Source organism: Salmo salar, chromosome 15, assembly GCF_965601325.2.
Source record: "Salmo salar chromosome 15, fSalSal1, whole genome shotgun sequence".
Taxonomy (NCBI): domain Eukaryota; kingdom Metazoa; phylum Chordata; class Actinopteri; order Salmoniformes; family Salmonidae; genus Salmo; species Salmo salar.
Genome location: NC_138305.1, coordinates 7,657,611 through 7,663,610, shown reverse-complemented (window position 1 = coordinate 7,663,610; position 6,000 = coordinate 7,657,611).

Below are 6,000 nucleotides of genomic sequence, written 5' to 3'. Positions count from 1 at the left end.
TTGTGTTTCAGAGAGGAAACGTTATTCGTATAATTGGAGTTGATTATCAATGATTACATTTCAATTGTGTGGTTTCTGGTTGCATTCAATATTTCCTGGAAACCAGAAATTGAATTGCATAAAATTCTACTTCGGGAATGAGCGTTTGAATCGGTAAAGTTTCCATTCACCACCGCTACATGCCATGATTGTTGAATAAAATGCTATGTTAAAGTACTTTACCGGTTGTAGGTGAACTTGGTCCTTTTGGCGGTAGGTATGTGAGACAATATATCCACTGGAAAGTATAATTAAATAAACGTTTCAAAACGCTGGTACTGCGTTCATATTTCTTTAACCTTGTAAACACGTTCACGAACTCTGCAAATCGGCATGCATGCTTCAGGTGATAGAAATTGAACGTACTACCAACGCTTTAAAACTTGATGTAATTATACTTTGCTGTGGATATATTGTCTCACATTCCTACCGCCAAAAAAGGACCAACCGCATGGACAACCGACAAAGTACTTTAAAATATAATTTGATTCAACATTCTGGTTTGTAGAGGTGTGAGGAAACTGATTCAAACCTTAATTTCTGCCCGACTGAATTCTATGCAATTCAACGTGGGGTTTCTAGGCAACATTCAATAGAGATTTCAAGAAAATGTCCATCATTGACTGGACAATAAAGTTATATTCTATTTGTTTCTATTCTAAATACACTTGAAAAGGAGACGATCAAAACATGGACCAAGTTTACATGCACACCAATATCTCGTTATTATTCGGGATACTCTGGAGCTCTGTCAAGAGTGACCATTGGGTTCATGGTCACCTCCCTGATCAAGGCCCTTCTCCTTTGATTGCTCAGTTTGGCCGGGTTGCCAGCTCTAGGAAGAGTCTTGGGGGTTCCAAACTTCTTCCATTTAAGAATGATAGAGGCCATTGTGTTCTTGGGGACCTTCAATGCTGCAGACATTTTTTGGTACCATTCCCCCAGATCTGTGCCTTGACATAATCCTGTCTTGGAGCTCTACGGACAATTCCTTCGACCTCATGGCTTGGTTTTTGCTCTGACATGCACTGTCAACTGTGGGACCTAATATAGACAGGTGTGTGCTTTTCCGAATTATGTTAAATCAATTGAATTTACCACAGGTGGACTCCAATCAAGTTGTAGAAACATCTCAATGATGATCAGTAGAACAGGATGCACGTTATCTACATTTTAAGCCTTATAGCAAAAGGTCTGAATACTTATGTAAATAAGGTATCATTTTTTTATTTTTTATTACATTTGCAAAACATTTCTAAAAACCTGTTTTCGTTTTGTTGGATATTGTGTCTAGATTGCTGAGGATTCTTTTTATTTAATCAATTTTAGAATAAGGCTGTAACGTAACAAAGTGGAAAAAGTCAAGGGGTCTGAATACTTTCCGAAGGCTCTGTATACTTGGAATACAGAGGAGGAATGGAGGGAAGAAGAGATGCAGAGGAGGTCGAAGAGAGAGAGAGCGAGAGAGAGAGGGAAGAAGAGGGAGCGGCTTAAGTTGGTTAAAAATTGAGGGAAAAAGGGAAATAATGTGTTAAAGAAGAACAGTACAAAGTATCAGCAGAGTGAGCTGTACGCCGGATCGAAGACAGGAGGAGAAATGGAGGTGAATGAGGGCTAAGTATCGGAGGTGGCACATGTAATGAAGTTCTCGGAGCTTGAGGCTTGCACCGAGGTTCAGGATAAAGATGAGTCTGTGACAGTGGGAGTGACATATTTGTGGTTTCAGGGTGGATGAAAACAGAGTTGGGTGCTGTGGAATCGGTGAAGGTATTCAGAAGTGGTCATGTGATAATTGTTTGTGTTTCTGCTGGTCAGAGGGAGCAGGCTCTCCGTGTTAAACGAATGGGGACAAGAGAGGTAAGGGCTGCATTGAGAGGAGTGGTTACTGGGGTAGTGGTAAATGTAAAAGTTGACCAACTGAAGGGGAAGATTCCCGGTGTTTGTGATGCTCGTCGTTTGGTGCGACGGAGAACAGGGTGGCGTGAGTGTTGAAACAGAAGAGTCATTGTCTGTCCTTTTGAGTTTTGATGTTGAGTCTTTGCCCGTACAAGCTTTTGTGCCAATTACATTACGTTGTTACAGGTGTCAAGCTTATGGGCATGTGGCAACAGTGTGAAGGAGGGAGGATCCTAGGTGGGAGAAGTGTGCAGAAGGGCATTGGAGAAAGTAGTGGTATGTGTTCATTGTAGGGGTTGCCCATGGGGCTGGGGATCAGAAATGTCCGGTGTGAGAGAGGCAGGTTGAGGTTTCCGGGGTGGGAGTAGTGTAGAAGTTGTCATATGCTGAGGCAGTAAAGAAAGTAGAGGAAGATAGGTCAAGGACAGAGATCCTGAGAGGAGTGGTGTGAGTAATAGATCTGTACCAGTACAGAGGGATTGGCCAACAAGTGATATATAGTACCAGTCAAAAGTTTGGACACACCTACTCATTCAAGGGTTTTTCTTATTTTTTTTCTTATTTTCAACATTATAGAATAATAATGAAAACATCAACTATGAAATAACACATATGGAATCATGTAGTAACCAAAAAAGTGTAGCCACCCTTTGCCTTGATGACAGCTTTGCAACGTCTTGGCGGTCTCTCAACCAGCTTCTTTCATAGTTCTGATGTCTTGGCATGTAGAAAATAGTACAAAAAAACTTTTGACTGGTACTGTACATGAAGAATTGGATCAAGTGAATGGTGCACAACAAATGACCCGCATGGTGGCCCACTCCATCTGAAGTGTCCTGTTAGGGTGAAGGACAAGGGCTGAATGTCTCCTATCTGGAGGCGTTGAGAATAAGGGCTGAATGTCTCCTATCTGGAGGCGTTGAGAATAAGGGCTGAATGTCTCCTATCTGGAGGCGTTGAGAATAAGGGCTGAATGTCTCCTATCCGGAGGTGTTGAGAATAAGGGCTGAATGTCTCCTATCCGGAAGGCGTTGAGAATAAGGGCTGAATGTCTCCTATCTGGAGGCGTTGAGAATAAGGGCTGAATGTCTCCTATCCGGAGGTGTTGAGAATAAGGGCTGAATGTCTCCTATCCGGAGGCGTTGAGAATAAGGGCTGAATGTCTCCTATCCGGAAGGCGTTGAGAATAAGGGCTGAATGTCTCCTATCCGGAGGCGTTGAGAATAAGGGCTGAATGTCTCCTATCCGGAGGCGTTGAGAATAAGGGCTGAATGTCTCCTATCCGGAAGGCGTTGAGAATAAGGGCTGAATGTCTCCTATCCGGAAGGCGTTGAGAATAAGGGCTGAATTTCTCCTATCCGGAGGTGTTGAGAATAAGGGCTGAATGTCTCCTATCCGGAAGGCGTTGAGAATAAGGGCTGAATGTCTCCTATCCGGAGGCGTTGAGAATAAGGGCTGTCCAGAATGTCTCCTATCCGGAGGCGTTGAGAATAAGGGCTGAATGTCTCCTGTCCGGAAGGCGTTGAGAATAAGGGCGGTCCAGAATGTCTCCTATCCGGAAGGCGTTGAGAATAAGGGCTGAATGTCTCCTATCCGGAAGGCGTTGAGAATAAGGGCTGAATGTCTCCTATCCGGAGGCGTTGAGAATAAGGGCTGTCCAGAATGTCTCCTATCCGGAGGCGTTGAGAATAAGGGCTGAATGTCTCCTGTCCGGAAGGCGTTGAGAATAAGGGCGGTCCAGAATGTCTCCTATCCGGAAGGCGTTGAGAATAAGGGCGGTCCAGAATGTCTCCTATCCGGAAGGCATTGAGAATAAGGGCTGTCCAGAATTTCTCCTATCCTGAGGCGTTGAGAATAAGGGCTGTCCAGAATTTCTCCTATCCGGAAGGCGTTGAGAATAAGGGCGGTCCAGAATGTCTCCTATCCGGAAGGCGTTGAGAATAAGGGCGGTCCAGAATGTCTCCTATCCGGAAGGCGTTGAGAATAAGGGCGGTCCAGAATGTCTCCTATCCGGAAGGCATTGAGAATAAGGGCTGTCCAGAATTTCTCCTATCCTGAGGCGTTGAGAATAAGGGCTGTCCAGAATTTCTCCTATCCGGAGGCATTGCGAATAAGGGCTGTCCAGAATTTCTCCTATCCGGAGGCATTGAGAATAAGGGCTGTCCAGAATTTCTCCTATCCGGAAGGCGTTGAGAATAAGGGCGGTCCAGAATGTCTCCTATCCGGAAGGCGTTGAGAATAAGGGCGGTCCAGAATGTCTCCTATCCGGAAGGCGTTGAGAATAAGGGCGGTCCAGAATGTCTCCTATCCGGAAGGCGTTGTGAATAAGGGCTGTCCAGAATTTCTCCTATCCGGAGGCGTTGAGAATAAGGGCGGTCCAGAATGTCTCCTATCCGGAAGGCGTTGAGAATAAGGGCGGTCCAGAATTTCTCCTATCCGGAGGCATTGAGAATAAGGGCTGTCCAGAATTTCTCCTATCCGGAAGGCGTTGAGAATAAGGGCGGTCCAGAATGTCTCCTATCCGGAAGGCGTTGAGAATAAGGGCGGTCCAGAATGTCTCCTATCCGGAAGGCGTTGAGAATAAGGGCGGTCCAGAATGTCTCCTATCCGGAAGGCGTTGTGAATAAGGGCTGTCCAGAATTTCTCCTATCCGGAGGCGTTGAGAATAAGGGCGGTCCAGAATGTCTCCTATCCGGAAGGCGTTGAGAATAAGGGCGGTCCAGAATGTCTCCTATCCGGAAGGCGTTGCGAATAAGGGCTGTCCAGAATTTCTCCTATCCGGAGGCGTTGAGAATAAGGGCTGTCCAGAATGTCTCCTATCCGGAGGCGTTGAGAATAAGGGCTGTCCAGAATGTCTCCTATCCGGAGGCGTTGAGAATAAGGGCTGTCCAGAATGTCTCCTATCCGGAGGCGTTGAGAATAAGGGCTGTCCAGAATGTCTCCTATCCGGAGGCGTTGAGAATAAGGGCTGTCCAGAATGTCTCCTATCCGGAGGTGTCAAGAATAAGGGCGATCCAGAATGTCTCCTATCCGGAGGCGTTGAGTTTCAGGCTGCTTACCACTCTCTCCAAAAATACATCATCCAGGAGGATCCTCTTGATGGGGCTGTTCATATCGGCAGACTGTGATATGGCCATTTCTTGGAGAGACTCCTTCCCCTCCAGGAGACTATTGAACATGATGACAACACCACCCCAATGGGTATTGCTGGGAAACTTCAAGCAAAGTTCTTCTCACTTTGCTTGGTGAGGTAGATTTCTGCTATAACTTGATGACCCTTCACGTACCTAACCATTTCCTTGGCTCTCTTGTAGAGTGTATCCATTGTTTTCTGTGCTATGATGTCCTTGAGGAGCAGATTCAATGCATGAGCAGCACAGCCAATGGGTGTGATGTGAGGGTAGGACTCCTCCACTTTAGACCAAGCAGCCTCCATGGTGGCAGCGTGGTCTGTCACCAAAGCAAATACCTTCTGTGGTCCAAGGTCATTGATGACTGCCCTTCAGCTCATCTGCAATGTAGAGACCGGTGTGTCTGTTGTCCCTTGTGTTTGTGCTCTTGTAGAATACTGGTTGAGGGGTAGAGATGATGTAGTTAATTATTCCTTGCCCACGAACATTCGACCACCCATCAGAGATGATTGCAATACAGTCTGCTTTCTCTATGATTTGCTTGACCTTTACTTGAACTCTGTTGAACTCTGCATCCAGCAAATTAGTAGATAAAGCATGTCTGGTTAGAGGGGTGTATGCTGGGCGGAGGGGTGTATGCTGGGTGAAGAGCATTCAGAAATCTCTTCCAATAGACATTGCCTGTGAGCATCAGAGGTGAACCAGTTGCATACACAGCTCGAGCAAGTATTCATCAGCATTTCTCTGACTACGTTCCTCCATTGAGTCAAAAAAACTTCTGATTCCAGGAGGACCATGAGCTGTTGATATCGATAAGGTGTCTGATTCATAATTTTCACCTCGAATAGAAGTAGAGGGACTTTTGTCAGAGGTTGCTTGTTGTGAGCGCTGAGGGAACTTTATGCACTTGGCCAGATGATTCTGCATCTTTATT